Raw genomic sequence first — 22153 nt, 5'->3', positions numbered from 1 at the left:
TTTATGTGGTGCTGAGAATTGAACCCAGTGCATCATACATGCTAAGCAAGTGCGCTACCACTGAGCCACAACCTCAGCTCCTGTTTTTTTTTTTTTAACAATATTAATTGAATACTATCTATCTTTAACCTTATTTATTTATTTGTGGTGCTGAGGATTGAATCTAGGCCCTTGCACATGCGAGGTGAGTGCTCTACCACTGAACCATAACCCTAGCCCCCTTATTGGGTTTTTAAATGAATATTTCCTTATAGTTAGTGACTGCTTAGATCCATCTATTAAGAGTATGATGCTCATGAGACCAGAATAATGAATTTGATTGTGTTTCTCTTATGTTTTTTTTAACCTTGACATTAGTAACAATGAGCATTTATTTGCAGGGACTATTTTAAGACATTTTTAATTGTCACCTCTAATCTTCACAACACCCTATACAAACAATAGTTTTATTACTTCTAACAGATGAGGGAATTGAGGCAGAGCAGCTATTTGCCCAAAATTTTACAGCTGGTTATAGAAGCCAAATATATGTCCTGGGCTTTCCAAAGTAATTAATAAGTCATTGTAGTTTTGTGCTACTGCTGAAAGTCTGTTGGTCATGTGATGGGTCAGATACTTTTTAATGTATGAAGGATATAACTATAGTTCCTTTATACTAAGAGAGTGAATCTTTTTCTTTTCTTTTTAATATTTTTTAGTTGTAAGTGGATCTTTTATTTGTTTACTTATATGTGGTGCTGAGGATAGAACCCAGGGCCTCACTCGTGTCAGGAAGTGCTCTACCACTGAGCCACAACTCTAGCCCCACAGAGGGAGAGAGAGTGAGTGAATCTTGTGATGATATTGTACCCTAAATTTGAAAAGTTCATTATCATCTCATGTCAGCTTCCTTTAGTACATGTCACCAAGAAGAGAGATACCAAAAAAAAAAAAAATCTAATATATAGGTATAATACAATTAGTTCTGCAAACCATTTTTAGTTTTGTCTTAGGGCTTTTATTTATGATCACTGCTATAAATTATTCCATTGTTTTGTTTTGTACCCAGGGGTGCTTAACCACTGAGCAACATCCCCAACCCTTGTTTACATTTTATTTAAAGACAGTGGTAGATAAATAAAAGACAGGGTCTCACTGAGTTGCTTAGTGCCTCACTAGGGCTGCCTTTGAATTGGGATCCTCCTGCCTCCGTCTCTGGAATCGCCGGGATTACAGTCGTTGTTTGCCACTTCACCTAACTCCATTGGTTCTTTGTTCCAGTGCAATTCTTAGTTTAAGAAGATTTTATGTGTATGAATATGTGTACTTACTGGGGATTGAATCCAGGGTTGCTTTACCATTTGGCTATATCCCCAACCTTTTTTGTTTGTTGTTGAGTCTTGCTAGGTTGCCCATGCTGCCCTCAAATTTGGCATCCTCCTGCCTCACCCTCCCTTGTAGCTAGATTACAGGTAGGTGCCATGGCTCCTGGCCTCTACTCATTTCTATGAGGAATTCATAGTAGAGAAAATTGAATATAAGCCAGAAATATAGTAGACTGTGAGAAAGCATAGGTCATGTATAATCTGGTTTTTAAAATTTAGACTAGTGCTTTGTATTCACCTATGGTATGCCTAACTCAGGGATGTAGATGAACTTCATCATGATATGTGTAGCTTAATTATTTTAGTTAAATAATATGCTATTCATCTGGGAACCGTACACGCCTGTAATCCCAGTACTCAGGAGACTGGAGCATAGTTCATAGCATGACCTTGTCTCAAATTAAAAATTCTAAAAAGGGTTAGTGATTTAGATCACTGTTAAAGCACTTGCCTAGCATGCAGAAGGTCCTGGATTAAAAAAAAAAAAAAAAAAGTTACTCAAAGTTCTGTTGTACTGTCTCAAAGAATTAAAAACATAATTTGTGACCAACTTTGTCTTAGATTCTCAGAATTCTTAGATTCTCTTTTGTTTAGCATGAGTACCAGAAAATTTCATCAAATTTGGTATAATAGGAGATGTTGCTTGTTTGCCTTTGTTATTAGAATTCAGAAATGAAAGTATTAATGATAAAAGATAACAAGATATGGATGTTTATTTTCTTTGTTGTTGTAGTTTTTATTTTCTAAATAGAATCTCAGAACTTACCAGGCTTTAGAAAACCATCTTTGTAGCATGCCATCATGCTTCAGAATGTTAAATAGAGAATAAATAAACTTTTCACTGTTTTGTAAAGCAGTAGAAACTATTCTTGTCTGTAAGTCTATTTGGGATGTCAAGGGGCCTATCTTAGAAATGGCAGCTTTTGTTCTGTGGTCATCCCACAGTTTATACATTGTGTTATTGATAAACAGTCATTTGAATCAAATGTTTTATTAGCAAGCCGCAGATTTGCTTTTGGGTCCAAATATTGTCTTTAATTTTTTATTAGTTATTGGTGGACATTTATTTATTCATTTGTTTATATGTGGTGCTAAAAATTGAACCCCAGTGCCTTGCACATGGTAGGCAAGCGCTCTACCACTGAGCCATAACCCCAGCCCGGGTCCAAATATTTTCTTATTAGCAACTGTCATGAATATTTTTGTAGGGAAAAAGCAAAACTGGAACAATTTATTATATAGAATAAACAAAATGGAAATACTAGGATACAGCTTGTTGGTGGGTCAACTTCTATGAAGAATACCTTTTTCTCTGTAGAAAAAGCACTGCTGACAAGCTTTTTTTGACAACTGATATTTGTCATTCATTTTCCCACACATTTATCAAGTGTCATTATGTACTAAATAATATGAATAAAAAAGGTATGATTTCTTCCTTCATGGGTTTTAAATCTAAAGTGAGAATTCACACAGAAGTGCTATGATAAGGAAAATATATGATTCTGTAAGCTAAGGGCTGATCGATTTCTTGAGATGAGGAAAATGAAAGGAACTCAAGAAGTTCATTTTCAGCTGCCAGGTTCACTTAGACTATTCAAGTTTAGGAGGTAGCTGGATATAATTTTTTAAGGTACTAAATAAAAATTTAACTTACTTTATTTTATTTTTACTTTTGCTTACTTCCCCAGAACCCATCTCCCTATACACAAAGCATCTTGTTTGCCAACAATTTGTAGATTCAGTGAATGATTCTTAAAGAATGTTAGATTTATATCAACAGAAGTCTGTCAGAGGCAAATGCTGTTGGTCATTTTTTCCAACAGGGACATTTCATATGTGTAAAATATTTAGAAGCTCCATGTGTGTGAATGAATCATTTCCCATCTTAAATGTATAATAACATTTTTTCCTTCTTTCAAGTTAAAATACAAGTTTATCAGCAAATATTTATAAAATGTTTGTCTGAAGGGTTTTTTTAAGCAAAAGTAAAAAAGGATGAATTGGCCCAGAAAGTCAGCTATTATTTTCTGGGTCAGTCAGAGTCTGCATCTTCAAGGGTGCAAGGATTAAAAAGCAAACTAGGAATTTAATCCACTTCTGAATTTGTAGCAAATTATCCATAATTGATAAACTTAAATTAGTTAGGAGATGAGGCTAATTGAGATTATAAATACTGGAATGTTCCTAGAAAATTTTAAAGATGAAATAGCTCTGTGCCATCTAAATCTTTTCAATAGTTTGCTTTTACCATACTTGTTAATGAAAATAGGTCAGTATCTAATTTTTATAGTCACTAGAGCCCTCCAAGTAAATTTAGCATTGATATTTTTCAGGCAATTATATAGTGTACTTATAAAATTTCCTTTTTTTAAAAAAAGATATTTGTTTTTTAGTTGTAGGTGGACACAATACCTTTATTTATTTTCATGTGGTGCTGAGGATTGAACCCAGTGCCTCACATATGGTAGGCCAGCACACTACCTCTGAGCCACAACCCCAGCCCCTATAAAATTTACTTTTAAAAATTATGTAGAACATACCTTTGTATAAATTTGAGACCTCTACCTTATTCAATATGTAATTCAGATCTCTCAGCACATGCCTAGAAGCTGAGACATTTAAAAGAATGAAACAGAAAGAAATATGACAGTGGCAAGGCTTTGTTACATGCACTTTGTGAAACAAAAACTGTTGCCAAGATTGGTACAAACTGTCTATGATTTGATCACTTGCAAGATTTTACTTGTTTTAGCAAAGACTGATTACTTTTTAATAATTTGGGGGTAGGGAAAAATGATCTTTAACAAAAGTAGAATTTGTCTTATTTTGGTTGGTTTGATTGATTTTAGTTTTATTTTTGAATTTTTATTTTTAAGCTTTGGGGCACATCTAACTCAAAGTTCATTTGTATTAGAATCATTTGAGTGAAGTTTAGTTAGTCAGAGGAGGGTAAGTAAATATTTAATTGAATAAAGTAAATACTTAGTTGAAGCTATAAGATGAAATATTTGGCAGCCAAGACATTTTCAGGTAACTTCTTTAACTGTTGGAAAAATTAATATAGTATAGCTATTTTAAATATTAATTGATATACTTTATTGTTATTTTTAACCTTTTTATGTAAAATAAAATATAAGAAAATCATAAAATCACAGTAATACTTTTGGGCTGGGAAAGTAGCTCAGTGGTAGAATGCTATTTTCAAATTTAAACCAAGGCTCAATCTCATCACTACTAGTATTTGTAACTTAAAAGAATATTTGCCATTAATCCTCTCCTCTCGGAGGTGCTTTCACTGTGGGTTGCTCTGTAGTCTCAGCTTTGCCTAAAATGCCACTGTAGATGTTATTTCTTTTCTACTTCAAATTCAGACTTGCCTAGATTCACTGAAATAGGTTTCCTTTTGCAGCTGGGTTACCAAATGCAAGAAAGAAAAAAAATTAAAAACAAGAAGGGAACAGAAGTGATTATTCAGGCTGGGGGAGGGGCAAATTGGTAAGAACAAGATTAGAAAAGAATATTCTCATTTCAAGGATACTAAGTTTGTGGAAAATACAATACAATGGAGACCAGAAGAAAACTTGGAGACCATTTAAGAAGGAATGAGACCTAAATGGGGGAGGGGAGGGGGAGGGAGGCAGAAATGTAGTATGGTAGGATAAGAAGATAGGTGAAATTTTAAAAATTTTCAGTTCTTAATTTTGAATTGTAGTGATATGCCAATGATGCACAAAGGGTAACTCCCTTCTTTGAAGAGATTTAGCATCCTTCAGTTATTCTCTTTCTAAAACTTTGTGGAAGAATTTTGAAGTTGAACTATAAGTCATGCATTCTCTTTGGGTTGTTCCAATATCATCAGGTTGGAGCCAGTGCAGAATAGGAAACCAGTATAACCTTGAGATTATTATTCAGAGAAATCTCTGAGAACTGAATGATACTATTCTGGGATTTTCAAGTTAGAGTAGGAGAAGTCTTTCTGAGTGTTGCCCATGTTCATTGCTTTAGAGAGGTCTATCATTGTCCAGGAAAATGGAGCTAATTGAGAAATTGCTTGGTTTGATAGACCAGAGACTTTTTGGTTGGATCACAATTACTAGGAGCCATCAGTACAAGTGCCCCCAGCAGAGTCAGAAATCATACAGCTATGAAGTCCTATAGTAATCAAACTAAATTTGTGGGGAAGAGAGTGTGAATTCTTGGAAACTGTTAGTACTACCTGTATTTGACCACTTAGATGTTATATTTTTAAACCTATTCAGTTCCTTGTATCAGAAATGTTGCTCAGATTTTTTCCCCCAATATTGGGGATCAAACCCAGGAGTGCTACCAGTGAGCTATATCCTCAGTCCGGCTTTTTGTTTTGTTTTTGAGACAGGTTCTTGCTAAATTGCTGAGACTAGCCTTGAACTTGGTTGGAATCCTGCTTCAACCTCCCAGATTGCTGAGATTACAGAGTGTGTACCACTTACCCAGCTTGCCTAGATATTATGTATACAATTTTTTTTCCAGAGAAAGCAGGTAGTGAAGATAGGTTGTATTTTTTTTAATACTAATTGAGATTCATTGCTTAACAGGGTAAAATGTTTTTTTTTTACTTAAATGAATATTTATTAGTAATGAAAACTAAGTTCATAAAATATGCATGTATTCTTTGTTTTGATAACAAAGATTCCTTTATAAAAGATTTTTTATATGAATCTTCATAATTGTTTTATATGTAACCTATATTATAGAAGAAACTTAAAGAGTATTTGTTGATTTAACTAGCTAATGTACAGGATTGAGTTTCATTTAAAAAATATTGAAACAGAGGAATTGGGAAAATATTTTTATTCCTAAGGTAAATTGGGAAGGACATTTCTGGAGATACTGGCTCTAAAAACTGAAACTTAGAGACCCTGTAAGAAAACTTGTACCTCTAACCAAAATAAGACGTGGGAATTGAAGGATTGCTGCTGTAATGTAAGAATGTTTTAGAAAACAAACTGTGGACTAGGGATGTAGTGCAAGGTCCTGGGTTCAATCCCCAGCACCACAAAAACAAAACAAAACACCATAAACTATCAGAAGATTAAGCTCTGCTATGTGGGACTAAGGCACCATTATTTTGCTGATGTTTTCTGATTCTCAGTGTAATGAATGTTGATATTAGAGAACTCTCCCTAATGCCTTAGTCAGGGTCAACATGCACAGAGAAATTAGTTAATAGGCATTGGGCTTCAGAGGCACTGCAATGTCCAGGTCTTAATTTTCTTAAGAACCTACATCTAACCATTTTATGTTACTCATTGTTTTAGTATATCCTTCAGAAAGATGCAGATTGCCCTACTCCTTTGCCAATGATTGGCATTAAAAATTATATTGGAGAGGGTATTATGTAAAAAATAAATGTGTGCTTAATAGTTAGTTAGGTTAATCACTGCTTCATATATTTATTAGCTATTTGCATTAAAAAATTATTCATTGAATCACTGTTCTTGTTCTTCGCCCATTTCTTTTCCTTTAAAGTGTTCATTTTTGTTGTCACATAAGAACCTTTTATCTATTTGGAATATTAACTCTTTCTATGTATTGTAAATAGTCCAAGGTGTGTTTTCTTTTCAAGTTTATGAGCTTGGTTTCACAGTGTAGAAGTTTTATTAACATGGAGTCCCTTTTTATTCCTCTGGAGTCAAGTCTTTTCATCCTTAAAAAAGTCCCTTCTCTGGGCTGGGATTGTGGCTCAGTGACAAAGTGCTTGCCTCCCATATATGAGGCACTGGATTCGATCATCAGCAACACATAAAAAGAAAGGTATTGTGTCTATCTACAACAACAACAACAACAACAAAAAATATTTTTAAAAAATCCTTCTCTGCTGTAAGAATATAGAAATATTTGTCTAGATGTGCTGGTGTGGTTTGATTAGTACAAACTTATATTTAATCTCCTGGTGTTTAAGTTGTGAGGTAAAGAGTCATTCACCCACCACAGGAAGGCAGGAGTGGAATAGGTTAGTTGTACTAATAATATTTGTTTGAGTCTCTGTTTCTATAGCTCTTTCTGGAATCTCAGTTTTGTTCCACCAATAAATTTATCTGCACCAGCAATATCTCTTAAATACCATAATTTGTAATAAAATTTTTTTATTTTAAATGTTATGAATTCTCATGTTGGTAGAAATGTTTTGGCATTCATTAACATTTTATTTTGGAATTATGTCTTGAAGGTCTGGGACCCAAAAGTCCCACTTGTGATTATATTGAATTTATGGAATGATAAAGTGAAGATAATCTTGTTTATAAAATTGAATCTTATCTTTGAAAGGGGAGTGTTTTTTTTTTTAATTCTGAAGCCCTCTTCTGAAAGGTTCTGAGTTATTTGTTATTTATTTTATTACTGTTTTTTTCATAAGCTTCTACGTGCAAATTGTTAATAGTTTTAATAGTTTTCCTCTTTGGTTTTCTATAATCTGATAACCTTTTTCCCTTAAGTATTAGGTTTCAAGTTTGCTATCACATAGTAATTACCTATAAATAGCAGTTTTATCTCATAATTTTGTATCTTTTGGCTTATCATGACTTATAACATTGACTAGTCTTTTTAGACATTGCTGAGTTACAGAAATAAGAGTAGGTATCCTTGTTTTTTTTTCCCCTTTCCTGCAAATTGTTCCAATCACAGTGTTTCCTCTGTGGCTTGAAAATATATTATTATTATTTTAAGCAATAAATTATAGCGAAACCCTTTTAGCATATGATATAACCACCTGATGTTTTTTCCTTTGAACATTTAAAAAGATCTCATAGCTACATTCATAAAATGAACATTACTTGGTGACTTATGACATATATTTTACTTACGGTTTTCTGCATCATGTTAATGAACATGTTTGGATGGCAGTTCTATATTTTTAGGATTGGCTTCATCAGATTTTATATCAGGATTATGGTGGATCTGTAAAAATAAACAGGAAGTTCTTTTTTTGTGTGTTTGTGATCTCTAGGTAATTTGGGGAGTTGTACAGTATACTTCTGTTTTTGTCAGCTGTTTCATTGCTGTGACCAAAAGACCGACAAGAACAGTGTAGAAGAGGAAAAGTTTATTCAGGGCTCACAGTTTCAGAGGTCTCAGTCTTTAGATGGCTGGATCCATTGTTCTGGGCCGGAGACGAGGCCGAACATCATGGTGGAAGGATGTGAAGTAGGAAAATAGCTCAAGCGCTTTGCTCACTAGGGACAAAATGTAAACCCCCAACATACACACCCAGTGACCTACTTCCTCCAGCCACACCCTACCTGCCTATAATTATTGCCCAGTTAATCCATATCAGTGGATTAATGCACTGATTAGGGGCTGGGGTTGTGGCTCAGTGGTAGAGGACTTCCTTAGCTTGAGTGAGGCACTGGGTTCGATCAGCACCACATAAAAATACATAAATAAAAGATATTGTGTCTGACTACAACTAAAATATATATATATATATATATATGCAAAATATGTTTATATATATATATACACATGTGTTTGTGTGTGTATATAAATCATGTCTGAATCATAAACAGCTGCTTTAGGGATTAAAAGATCTTGGTTTTGAAATTGTCTTGCCTAATTCACTTTTATTTTTAATAACTTCAGTTTGAAAATAATCCAAAAGTTGCAAAAAAAAAAAAGTACAATGAACTATTTTCCTAAATGACAAGTTATTAACATTTTGTCATGTTTGTTTTGCAAACCTTTTTCCCTGTGTGCCTGAATATGGATATTCTCTTGGCAGTACATGCATAGTTTGTTAATTTTTTGTTTTCTAAACCCAGTTAAGTCTCAGTGTGGACAGCATGCCTCTTTACTCTTAAATATTTAAATGTATATCCCCTAAGAATAAGAATTTAGGACATTCTCTTATGTAACAATAGTTCAGTGATCAAATTTATGAATTGTAACATGTATACAATGATGTTATCTATATACATTTGATAGATTTAATCAATTGTCCCAGTAATGTTCTTTGCAGCAGTCCTCCCCATCCTGCCATTACATATTGCATTTTGTTGTCATATGTCTTTTAACCTGAAATGTTCTTAACCTTTTTAAAAGTTTTTCATATTTCATGAAGTGTGAAGTGTTTTGAGGGGATAGTTCTTTGCCAAAGTTGCTAGTCTTTATTCAGTACTTCTTGGGGGGCAAATATAATCTGTTTCCAAGAACTGTTTCAATACCTCCATATTCTCTATTTTATTAATAGAATTGTACAGTGTGGACTTTTTTTTAATTTTCAAATAATTTTCTGTCAGGTGTGTATTGGTTTTTGGTCTCTAATTTTAAATAATTATTTTTCTCAGATTAAACAGTGGGTTACCTGTTTTATTCATTTTTCCTCTTATATAACTTAAGGTTTACCTTAATATTTCATAATATATTCTTTTTAGCTTTTCTTATTTTGTGTATGTTTATGGTGGTTGAGTTGAATGTTTAGTAAATTATTTTCATTGTTTTGTGTTATGAGTTGAATGCTTAATACACTGCTATTCTACCACCCCCAGATAGTTTGAGTTTTCCTGAATAAGGTTTGCTCATACCTCATAGAATATGATAGGACTTTTTTTCTCATATTGTTTCTAAATATCCTATAATTGTAGAAATAAACTCAATGGAAAGTAGCTTAGCATGCATTTTAAGCAATTTCCAGATGTTTGAGGTTTTCTTCTTTCATTATTGTTACCAGTGTCTGTTATTATATTAACATCAGATAATCTGTATCATTTCACTTTCTTTTTTTTTTTTCTGGAGTTTTTTGTTTTGATTTCCCTCAGTTGCTTAAATCTATCTTTACATGGTTCTTGTAATTGTTGTGGTTGTTTTTAAAGAAATCCCGCATGAATAATAACAGTGCTATAATATTTTATGATGTCTTTCTGTTGCCTTCACATTATAAATTATTTTGCTGGGAATGGAATTGTTGTATTATACCATCATTTAAAGGCATTACCTCATTTTGCCTGTCTGTTATGAAGATGTCTAGGGTCAGCCTGATTTGTTTCTTTTTTTTTTTTATTTTTTGGCATATTTAGTTTGTTTGAATTATTTTCTTATGAAAATTCTTTTTTTTTTTTTTTTTTTTTTTTTTTTGTGGGAGGAGTATCTGGGATTGAACTCAGGGGCACTCAACCACTGAGCTACATCCCCAGCCCTATTTTGTGTTTTATTTAGAAACAGGGTCTCACTGAATTACTTAGTGCTTCGATGTTGCTGAGGCTGGCTTTGATTCTCCTGACTCAGACTTCGGAGCTGCCTGGATTACAGGCATGTGCCATCGCACCCTATCTTTTTTTTTTTTTTTTTTTTTAAATAACCAATTTATGGTTTGATGTTGGTCTTTTGTTTTTAAGTTGTTGATGAATCTTTATTTATTTACAATATATGTGGTGATGAGAATCAAACCCAGTACCTCACACATGCTAGGCAAGTGCTCTATAACTGAGCCACAACCCCAGCCCTCATTTTGTTTCTTGATGACTCCTTTAAGTCATCAAATTTATATCTTTCAGATTATTTTTTTAGGAATTTAATTCCTTTTGAATTGTTTCATTTTCTTTTTATGATATACTAATTAGGCTGTTGGAGCTTCATTTTTTTTCTCTCCTCCAATCTACCCACTTTTGTTTCTTTTTGCTTATTTGCATACTAGATGATTTCTCATTTCTGTTTTTCCCCTTTTCAGATTGTTTACTGTCAGATATTCATTCCTCACTATTTCTTCTCATGCCATTTGAAATATTACAATGATTTTTAAAAAATCTCTTAAATTTCTTTTCTAAACTCTATTAATACTTTTTACAGTCTTATTTTTCATCTCAAGATTTTCTTTTATTATCTGTTAATTGTTATCAGATGGAAGTGTTCTGAGTACTCTTTTAAAAGTTAATAGTTTTATTCAGAACCTGTCTGTTTGGGTTCCATAAATTTTGTTTCTGTTTTTGGTTTACATGATGGTAGTTTTTTCTCCCTTACCCAAAAATAGCATGACTAGATACTTCTTGACTCCTCAGAATACCTGGATACCATTCATATGTTCCTCCTTGGAATTTAAACTAATAGGCTGATTTATATAGAAGTACCATTTTAGTTGCGATTCTCAGGTTTTTTTGAGAGAAGTAATAGCGAACTAATCCTATTAGCTTGTCATAGGAAGAAACTGTCTTTTTCTCTTGCTACTTAATTAAATTTACTACAGACTTCCATCTTCACTTGTGAGATTTTCTTTCCCAGAAGGAGGACTTGACTATTGGGTATTGTTAGTTGCCATGTTTGCTATACTACAAATTACCACAGATTTTGTGGCTTAAACCGATACCATTTGCAGTATTCTCTTACAGTTTTGGAGACCACAAGTCCAAAAATCGGTTTCATTGGGCCAGAGTCAGAATGTCAACAGGAATGTGCTTATTCTAGAAGCTTTAGGGGAGAATCTATTCCTTGCTTTTTCTACTTTTTGGGTGTCAGCATTCCTTGTCTTTGGGGGGGTGGGGGGAGGTGTACCAGAGATTGAACTCAGGGACATTCAACCACTGAGCCACATCCCCAGGCCTATTTTGTATTTTATTTAGAGAACAGAGTCTCACTGAGTTGCTTTAGTGCCTCACCATTGCTGAGGCTGGCTTTGAACCTCAGGATACCTCCTGTCTCAGCCTCCCGAGCCACTGGGATTATATTATAGGCATGCACCACCAGATCTGGCTAGCATTCCTTGTATTATAATTACATACTCCAGCCTTCAAGGCCAACATCTCCAAAATTCTGTCTTCAGATCACTTGCATGTGTGTCAAATCTTTGCCTCTCTTCTAAGGACATAAGATTGCATTCATAGGTCTCTGGATAATCCAGGATTATCTCCCCACCTCAAGATTCTTAATCACATCTGGAAAGACTTTTTTTTCCAAATTAGGAAACAAGTACCAGATTAAGACCTGATATCTTTGGGAGCCATTATTCAGCCTGCTACAGGTATCATTTTATTTTGCCACTTTGGATAAGACAGCAATATTAGTCAAAAATAGGATGAAAAGTCTCATAGGATGAAAAGTCTCATAGATTGTAAGCCCCAGAGGCACTTAACCACTAAGCTACATCTCCAGCCCTTTTAATCATGCAGACTCGGATCCCATGGTGGAAAAGTGAATGAAATGGGATAGATGTAGTGAAGGTGTGGTGGGGACTCCGGAGAATGCATGTTGTTCTATGTTGTTCTGGGGGGAAAGGGGCTAACAACATATGTGAAAAATTCAGGCTACTAACTTGCAGTCCTAATTCATAGCTTCTTTTTTCTCTTTTTGTTTCTTACAAATCAGTCTTTCTGTAGTAAAGTAAATCTTGTTTCTCATAATCATCTTATTGGTACCTAGAGTAAAATTTTAATGGGAATTCATCAGCATCCTTTTAGACTAAAAAATTAGTGTACTGGGTTGGGGTTGTAGCTCAGTGGTAGAACACTTGCCTAGCATGTGTGAGGTTCTGGGTTCAATCCTCATCACCATCTAAAAAAAAATAAATAAAATAAAGGTATTGTGTCCATCTATAATGAAAGAAAAGAAAAGAAGAGAAGGAAGGAAGGAAGGAATTAATTTAGTAATGAAATTTACCTAGGTATTCCTAGAACTTTACACTTTCATTTCTTATACATTTCTTAGTAGAAAGTAATTGGTAAGTAAACAAGGTTGCTTAATTTATCAATGAAGGATATTAAGCTAAAGGAGTTGTTCAGTGTCACATATTGTTTTTTTTGTTTTGTTATGTTTGCAGTGCTGGGGATCAAACCCAAGGCTTTGCCCATGCTAGGCAAGTGCTCTACCACTGAGCTGCATACCAGGCCCCCAATGATGTCACAATTGGATAGAACTATCTTTTAACTTATTATGTCAAGGTATTTCTGTTTTTCTGCTGTTTCATATGTGCTTTCCTGGTGATTTCTTGCCCCCCCTCCTTTTCTGGTATTAGGGATTGACCCCTAATACCAGAATTTAATTTAATTTTTTTAAATTAATTTTTTTTTTTTTAATTTAGAGACAGGGTCTTCCTGAGTTGCTTAGAGATTCTCTAAGTTGCTGAGGCTGTCTTTGAACTCATGATCCTCTCGTCTTAGCCTCCCAAGCTTCTGGGATTATACCCAGCTTGATTTTAAAGATACAAATGGAGTGGATCCCTAGTATTAAATTAGATAATTGGGTGATTCTTTAATTCTTCATGGTTTAATATTTCTAAGTGTATTATTTTATTATTATTAAGAATTCAGGTTACTTCTAATTTTTCTGCTAATATCAACAAATTCATATAGTGATTAAAAACTTGGTTTTAAAACAGTAGATGCTTGCTTGGCTGGATTTTTGTTGTTGTTTTTTTAATAAAAAGGATACGAGTGTATGCTTTGTATCCCTTAAAATGCACCCCCATATACACTTAAGTAATAGTTTGAGTGATTGTGTAAAGGCACCTTCATGAACTTATTATTGTTACTCTTAGTATTCTATTCTCTATTGCCTTAGCATTCCATTTTGCAGTTGAGATGGCTAATACCAATATGATACACTTTTCTTTGATGATTTGCTCATGTTTGTCTCAGGAATTTTACATTATGATATTTTGTTTGTTTCCTTGAATAGTTGTGATCAACTAGAAATGGACTTTTAGCAATTAAGCCAGTTAGCTTTTTAAGTTGGAAAATACTTTTTTTTTTTTTTTTTTTTTTTTTGGTACCTGGGATTGAACCCAAGGGCATTTAACTATTGAGCCATTTCCCCAGCTCTTTTTCTGTATTGTTTTTAGAGACAGGGTCTCACCAAATAGCTAAATGCCTCATTAAGTTGCTGAGACTGGCTTTGAACTTGGCGATCCTCCTGCCTCAGTCTCCTGAGAGTTAGCTGGGATAACAGGAGTGTGCTATGGCCCCCAGCTGAAAATTCTTTTTTTTAATTTCTTTGAGTATAGTCTCTATTTTCTCCTTCAGAAAGTCTTTTGGCAGGGTATGTGTATTATTTTCTGAGTTTTTTTTTTTTTAGTTTTATTTATTAAAACAAATATTTACTGATGGTCTATAGTCTACAATATGCTCTGTCCTAGGAGAATTGACCTAGGGAATTGAAAGGAGGCTTTTCTGACGAACTTGTGCTTGTGTCACAAAGAATGAGTAGAAATTAACTAGGCTAAAAGTTGATGAGATAGGTTTTTTGGTGAAAAAAATAATGCTCATTTAAGTATTTTCAGGAAAGAAGCATGATGAGTACTAGGTACTGTAAGAAAGTCATGATCAGAGTTGAAAATGTGAGGGAGGTCAGTTTGAACTAAGATGAGGCTAAAGAAGGAAGGTAAGGGGCCTGATCATCCTTCTTTGATATAATGAGAGCAACTAAGAACAGAGCAGGGAGGAAGAGCAGGAAGAAAAGATTAACATTAAACAGAGACATGAGGTGGGAGGGAAAGGGAGAGAAAAGGGAAATCGCATGGAAATGGAAGGAGAACCCTCATTTTATACAAAATTACATATAAGAGGTTGTGAGGGGAATGGGAAAAAAAACAAGGAGAGAAATGAATTACAGTAGATGGGGTAGAGAGAGAAGATGGGAGGGGAGGGGAGGGGGGGATAGTAGAGGATTGGAAAGGTAGCAGAATACAACAGTTACTAATTTGGCATTATGTAAAAATGTGGATGTGTAACCGATGTGATTCTGCAATCTGTATTTGGGGTAAAAATGGGAGTTCATAACCCACTTGAATCTAATGTATGAAATATGATACGTCAAGAGCTTTGTAATGTTTTGAACAACCAATGAAAAAAAAAGAAACTAAGTGAGGCCCTAAACTAAAAAACAAAACAAAAAAACAAAATGCAAAAATAAACATGAAAATATATTTTTTAAAAACTCCAAAAAAAAAAAAGAAGAAGGAAGGTAAGGGGCCTTGATCATTCAGGGCCTTCATGTTAGTTAAAATGAGCAGTTCTTTCTCTCCCCAAGAAGTGGGAAAAACCATTTAAAAGCTTTTAGTACAGAAGTTATATGGCAAAACTTGTATTTTGAAAGGTTTACTTAGGCTTATACTTAGTTTGGAGAATGAATTGGAATGACACCCACATGTATGTGGAAGAGACAAAACATGAAAGCTGAGAATGATGATAGCTTGGAGACTAAAGTGTGACCAGAAAAAGTGGACATACTTGAGAATATTTAGGAAATTTAACCCAAGAACTGATGGGAAATGAAGTAGAGAGAGCTGTCAAAGATGTCCTTGGTTTCTGTTCCCCTTACTGACTGATGGTGCCATTTACTGGTAAAAGCCAGAGATGTGAAAGAATGCTTTAGGAGGAAGCAGCATAGAAAAAAAGGGCCTAGTGTAAGACTTGAGGAATGTCAGTATACAATGGCTTGGATAACCGAGGATGAATTTGCAAAGGAGACAAGGATGGAAAGAAAAGTTAGGGGTAGGAGAAAAGTCTGGAGTATGTACCATCTTGAAAAGCCAGTAGGAAGAGTGTTGGAAGAGGGATTTTTGTGTTGAGTGCTGCTATGAACAGAGATGGAGTCTAAGCATTGACTTGGAGGGACTTGATCCAATCAAATGGGCAGATGACATTTTGGGTTATCAACACTTTTTTCCAAGAAGTTTAACTGTAAAAGGAAGAAAGAATTAGGTAACTAGAGGGGAGTGAGTCATATGAAGACTAATTTTTAATGGGATGAGACTTGAATTTAAAAGCCAGTTGATAGAAATGAGAAAACGAAGATAATAATTGTAGGATTTCTGAAGAATAGGTAAGAACTCTGAGATTTCCTTTGAAGCATGGACTCCAAAGCTCTAGCAGTGGTATTTATCATTGATGAGAACAGAGTCCTATATAAGAATAGAAATATAAGAGGATAGGATGAGTTCTAAAAGAATTCCCTTGAAATGATGTACTCATTTTTTTGTTCTTTCTGTGATATCCAATCTGCTATTCATTGTCTCTATTGGAATTTTTAGTTCAGTAATTGTTTTTCATTTCCATGAACCTATTTTCAGAGTCCTTTTTAAAAAAAAAAAATTGACAGCCTGCAGTTGTTTTATTCATTAAATGTCATGTCTTGATATGGGTAGTTTCTAGTTTGGAGCTAATAAATACTGGGTCTACCTCTTTTAAATTTCTGAGTTTAAAAATATGTATGTATTTATATCCTTTTATTTTTCTCTGCTTGTTTTCTATTTTGTTCAGTCCAAATACCTGAATTGGCCTTAATAGTAATTATAATTCACTGCTTTTTTTTTTTAAGTCTCAGACAAAAAAAAGTTTAGATTTCTTCTTTTCCTCCCCTCCTTCCTTTTTTTTTTTTTTTTTTTTTGAATGTCTTTTAGAAGGTTAGAGATTTAGAGAAGAAATTATATAGACTTAGAAGCAGGGAAAGATGATACTGAAAGAAGTTTCAGCTTTGTATTGTGACAATCTTCCCTACCTTTTATGTTTGTAAAAAAAAAAAAAAAAATGAAAGATTTCAATTACTTCATTTGGACATATACTGCATTGCTTGAGGAGGAGAATGTAGTGCAAGTCCAGGATTCTACATCCTATTGTAATCCTTACTGCTAAACCCGTTTGGTAACCTTGGGCAGATCATTCTATACCTCCTTTTTGTAAAATAGGGCCATACATATCATTTATTTTTTTTTCCTCAAATGTGTTGTAATTTTGTGATGTGCTTATTATCACAATAACTTTGAGATGGCTGCCTTGGATTGCAAAGTAAATGTATTAATTTTTATGCCATAAGACTTGGGAAGTTCAACACTACTGTGCTAAGTAAATAAGAGCATTCTGTAGGCCAGCTGACCATTTGTCTTCATCCTTGAGAACAAGGATTGATAATACCCTCTTGATTGATTGATAATTCCCTCTTGATTTCCTTTCAGTCTTTAGGTTTTTTAGCTCAGGAAGGTCTACTGTAGATATTCCTCCCAAATCTGTCGTATTTCTCATCGGAGTCTTCGAGTTAGCAGCATCCACTTTTGCTGAAATGCTTGTTTAGCGATGATATTTTGTTATTTAGTTTGTTTAGCAGTGATCTTTTACTATTTTAGTACTTAGCATGTTTGAGCCTTACTTTAAGTATGTCTTGAAGTATCAGTTACTAAAAGAATTTAATTTTCTCCATATCATTTACACGTATCTATTTTGTCCTCTATTATTCGGACTAGGGGAATTTTATTTTATTTTTTTTTAATTAGTAGTATTCCCATAGGTAAACTGAAAAATACTTTGTAGAGGGATTTTTATTTTTTGTTTTGTTTTACAGTACTGGGGATTGAACCCAGGAGTGCTCTACCAACGAGTTACATACAGCCCCAGCCTTTAAACAAAACAAAAGAAAACAAAACAGGGTCTTGCTAAATTGTCCAGTTTGACCTCAGATTTGGGATCTTTCTGCCTTGGCCTCCTGACTAGCTGGGATTACAAGCCCTTCTAGAGTTTATTCAGTTTCTTCAAAAACAGTCCTCAAATTGAATAACACTGTTATTGGGGAACTAATATGTTGTTTAGGAAGCTAAGTAGTAAAATTGAGCTTTTAAAAATTATTATTCAGTATAATTCTGAGTGAATTAAACCAAGTAACCAGATTCAGGACTTTCTATGATTATTAGATCAGCTTTGCTTAATAAAAGGCAATGGCTGAACTTTTAATAAATGACTTCCTGGCCAGCCTTAGCTTTTTCAGTTTAGGGATTAATTTTGGTTTTAAAAGACATTGTTCACCAAATTTTCTGATTATATCTAAGATGAACTTATTCTTATGATTATCAAATATTTTGTTTTGAAAATTCAGATCAACTAAAAATACTTGTGATGAGACCCAGCATGTACTCAAAAGTAGACTTACCAGGATTGTGGCTCAGTGGTAGAGCACTTGCCTACTATGCATGAGGCACTAGGTTCAATCCCTGGCACCACATAAAAATAAACAAATAAAATAAAGGTATTGTGTCCATCTACAATGAAAAAAAAAATATATATATATATATATGTTTAAAAAGATTTTTAGGGGAGAATTAAAATTTCTCTCACACTAATTTAAACTTTCATAAGCAAATTGAATCTCGTAAGACCTTACTATTTGTACATATATACCAATTTAATAACTTGACTAAAGAAGATAATCTTTAGTTCACTTACACAAGAGGACTATGTAAACATAGTATTTATAATAAGTAAATACTTCTGGTGTTATATTTACATAACTAGGTGTTATATTTATGTATCTTATAGTGGGCTGCTTTGCAGAACTTTACAAATTACTTAGAATCCAAGGGTAAGATTTCTGAATTGCCTATTTTATCTAAAGAGAATTATTTATCTTGGTATATTTTTAGGAATGCCTGGAAAATACCTACTGGACTTGTTTATAAAATGGAGAGTAGGGTCTCTATCAGAATCCAGATGTAGCTGTGTAATAATTAAATGGTTTCTATTTGCTGAGTGCCTCATTTCTGCCAGGCCCTCTGGCTAATTTGCAGCCATTGCCTGACTTAAACCTTGCAGCAACACCCAGAGTTAAATATTAATAACCCATTGTATAGTTGAGAAAGTTTGAGAGATGCTAGGTTAGTAGGCATCAAGTGTCTTAATACCACCCTCCCACCCTAAGCCCAGCTAAGGGAATTGAGACAAATGAAACTGAAAGCACATGAAAGAGAATACAAAGAAAAAAAGAATATGAAGGCAGACCTCATGATCATGATGCTTTATTCAGCACCCGAGGGGCATATCTGGTGTGGCAGGGGTAATGGTGGTAGGCCACCTGAGGGCCCTGGGTTTTATAGAGTTTTAGCAGAGCCAGGTCATGGGAGGAGTTTTGGTGGCAGGATTAATTTAGGGTGAGGCAGGAGGGCTGGCAGAGAAACAGTAAGGGAAGTTCCGTACCTGGGGCCTGATGTTCATATCCCTCAGAAACAACTTGCCGTAACCTTTAGTAGATGACTTAACAGAACTGTAGCTTAGTTTCTTTTGGATTGTATGAAGATTAAAGTTAGTACATACATAAAACTTAAACTTTAGTGTTTAAATAGTAGTATTTCCCCCATGTTAGATGTTATTACTAAGCTAGTATCATTATCTTTAGTAGTTCAGTGGTGATGCAGGATATAGTAAGAATGAGGGAGAAATCCAAGCTCCCAATCTTACCTCACCTAGAGGCGAATAAGTTTAAGGGAATCCTGAGTGCTTTTTACTACTATTACTTTTTTTTTTTTCCTCTTGTTCCTTGATTGCTCCTTGATTACTTTTGACTTCTTAGTAAAAGTAACTTTTGGAGGAATTCAATTTACCTTAGATGAAGCAAAGACTAAAATGTGAAGCAGAGATTGTGTTACTAAAGGATGTCATTAAAAAGCCCAGGAAACACCAGTTACATACACAGTTGAACCCCCCTTTGGGACCTTTTCCTGAAGCTATTCTCTCTTTTTTTTCCCTAGAGAAAAGCTAGTAATTCAAAAAAATGAGCTTCTGCTGTTTGTTAGGCTCCATTCTAAGTGCTGGGGGCACACAATAAACCACACAGACCCTGCCGTCATGAAGCTTGCAACCACTTTTCACACTTTAACCAAATATGTATATTTGCTTAAATGTATTTATTTAAAATTGTTTTGCTGAATAATTCAGTGTATTTCCTTTTGTTATTTTTGAGAAATATCTCAAATTTAGAAAATTTAGCAAAACTCGATTTGTTTTGCTAATAATATTCCCTTCTTTATTTGTTCTACCTTCTAATGAACATTTACTATTATAGTTCTCTAAAAAAAATCATTGTATACATCACCTTAGGCAGATGGGAGGATTTCGTTAAAGCAGTATATTTTAAACTTTTTGACTGTACCCACAATAAGAAGTATATAGACCTCAGCTTGGTAAACAGAATGTAATTCTGGAACCGAAACTTTAAGAATAGTATTTACTTACCTTTGTCATCCAGGATACACTCTATTCCATCTTTTTAAAATGTAGGTCACGCAAACCACTAAATTGGTGTTGATACATATAATTAGAAGTGGAATTGTTGAGTTGTTGCTTATGTGCATCTTCAACTTCACTATTTTCTACCATTAGTATAGGGAAGTTCCTGTTTCCAAACATTCTTAACTTTTTTTTTAAGTATGTATTTTTTTAGTTGTAGATGAACACAAAACCTTTATTTTATTTATTTTTATGTGGTGCTGAGGATCAAACCCAGTGCCTCACACGTGTGAGGTAAGTGTTCTACCACTGAGCCACAACTCAGCCTCTCTTACCAACTTTTGATGTTGCCAAATGGATCATGAATGGCATCTTGTATTAAATTTGCTTTCCTCTATTTGCTAATGAAGTATTTAAAGTCTATTTTAAAGTATATCCGATATCATTCAGGGCTAGAGATATAGTTCCATGGTAGAGCTCTTGCCTAGCATGCATAATGCCCTCCTTGGGCTTGATCTCCAGCACTGCAAAATAAATAAACAAACAAATAAATAAAAAGACAAAAGGTTTATCATTCAGAAGTTTTTGATTTAAGGGTAATCCAAGTTGGTGTCCAGGAATAAAGGTTATTATGACTTGATTCCTTCCCTGGCAGGGGGGAAAAAAACAGTATAATAATTAAATAGCAATAGCATCTATATTAGTGTTTATAATATGCTAGACACTGTAGGAAGTATATATAATATTTCATTTTTAATCCTCATAATAACCCTGTAAGATTAGTACCTTCTTATTACACAAATGGAGAAAGAGTTTCAGAAAAGTTAAATTGTCATATAATTATTATGGTTATACTGTTATGAAGTAGTAGAGCCAAGCCAGATGCAGTGGCACATGCCTGTAACTACATGCCCCAAGTACTCCTGAGGCTAAAGCAGAAAGTTGACAGTTCGAGGCTAGCCTGGGCAATTTAGGGAGAACCTGCCTCAAAAACTTTTAAAAAGGGCTTGGGAATGTAGCTCAGTGGTAGAGCACTTGAGAGGTCCTGGGTTCAATTCCCAGTTATGATAGATAGATAGGTAAAATACATACACGTATTTCTTTTTTTTTTTTTAAGAGAGAGAGAGAGAGAGAATTTTAATATTTATTTTTTAGTTATCGGCGGACACAACATCTTTGTTTGTATGTGGTGCTGAGAATCGAACCTGGGCCGAACGCATGCCAGGCGAGCGCACTACCGCTTGAGCCACATCCCCAGCCCACATACACGTATTTCTTCATAACATATATTATAGTGGAGCCAAAACTTAAACCCATTTTTCATAACTTGTTTTCTTTAGTACTTTATGCTGTTTTGAAATTTGGAGACGAATATTTGTTGTTTCTGCTCTTTCTCATTGATTTGTCTGTTAAACATGTTTAAATCAATGCATTTCACGCGTATCTTTTTTTTTTTTTTCCCCTTCTTAAGATGATAGAGTCTTCTGTCAAACTTCTCATTGTCATTTCTAACCTGTAATAGTGTCTTGTAATGTAGGGTGACTGATTTTCTCTTTGACCTTTGTCTCTTTTCCCTTATCTTCTATACCTTAGGCCTTATATCTGATTTTTTTCCCCCCAGTGATCTGCAATCTTGCTGTGCCTCAGAGTCACATGTGAAATTTTGCAAATATACAGATACCTAGGTTACAAGTTTGGTATTCTGACTTGGAAATTTCTTATTTCTCAAAAGGTCCACAGATAACACTATTGCACAACCATGAGTTGAGACCTATTGACTTAGTAATGTTACCTTATAGTCAGACAGATTTGAATGAGAGTTCTTATTCCATTATACTTATTTTT

At 34.2% G+C, this 22153-nt stretch overlaps 1 protein-coding gene across 4 annotated transcripts in view; it reads left to right on the top strand.

The window, feature by feature from the left end:
• Ppm1a (protein phosphatase, Mg2+/Mn2+ dependent 1A) overlaps positions 1–22153 on the top strand; it is a 43328-nt gene that overhangs the window by 8140 nt on the left and 13035 nt on the right. Inside the window, exon 1 of one of the 4 annotated variants that reach the window (XR_003300458.2) lies at positions 13175–13264. The exons of the other annotated variants lie outside the window; for them this stretch is intronic. The gene's annotated coding sequence lies outside the window, so the exon portion shown is untranslated. Of the gene's footprint in view, positions 1–13174; positions 13265–22153 lie in introns of those variants that run through there. 4 annotated transcript variants of the gene reach the window in all.

Source organism: Urocitellus parryii, chromosome 6, assembly GCF_045843805.1.
Source record: "Urocitellus parryii isolate mUroPar1 chromosome 6, mUroPar1.hap1, whole genome shotgun sequence".
NCBI lineage: Eukaryota > Metazoa > Chordata > Mammalia > Rodentia > Sciuridae > Urocitellus > Urocitellus parryii.
The sequence above is the reverse complement of the archived record's forward strand: the minus strand, read 5'-3'. Positions and strand labels throughout refer to the sequence as shown.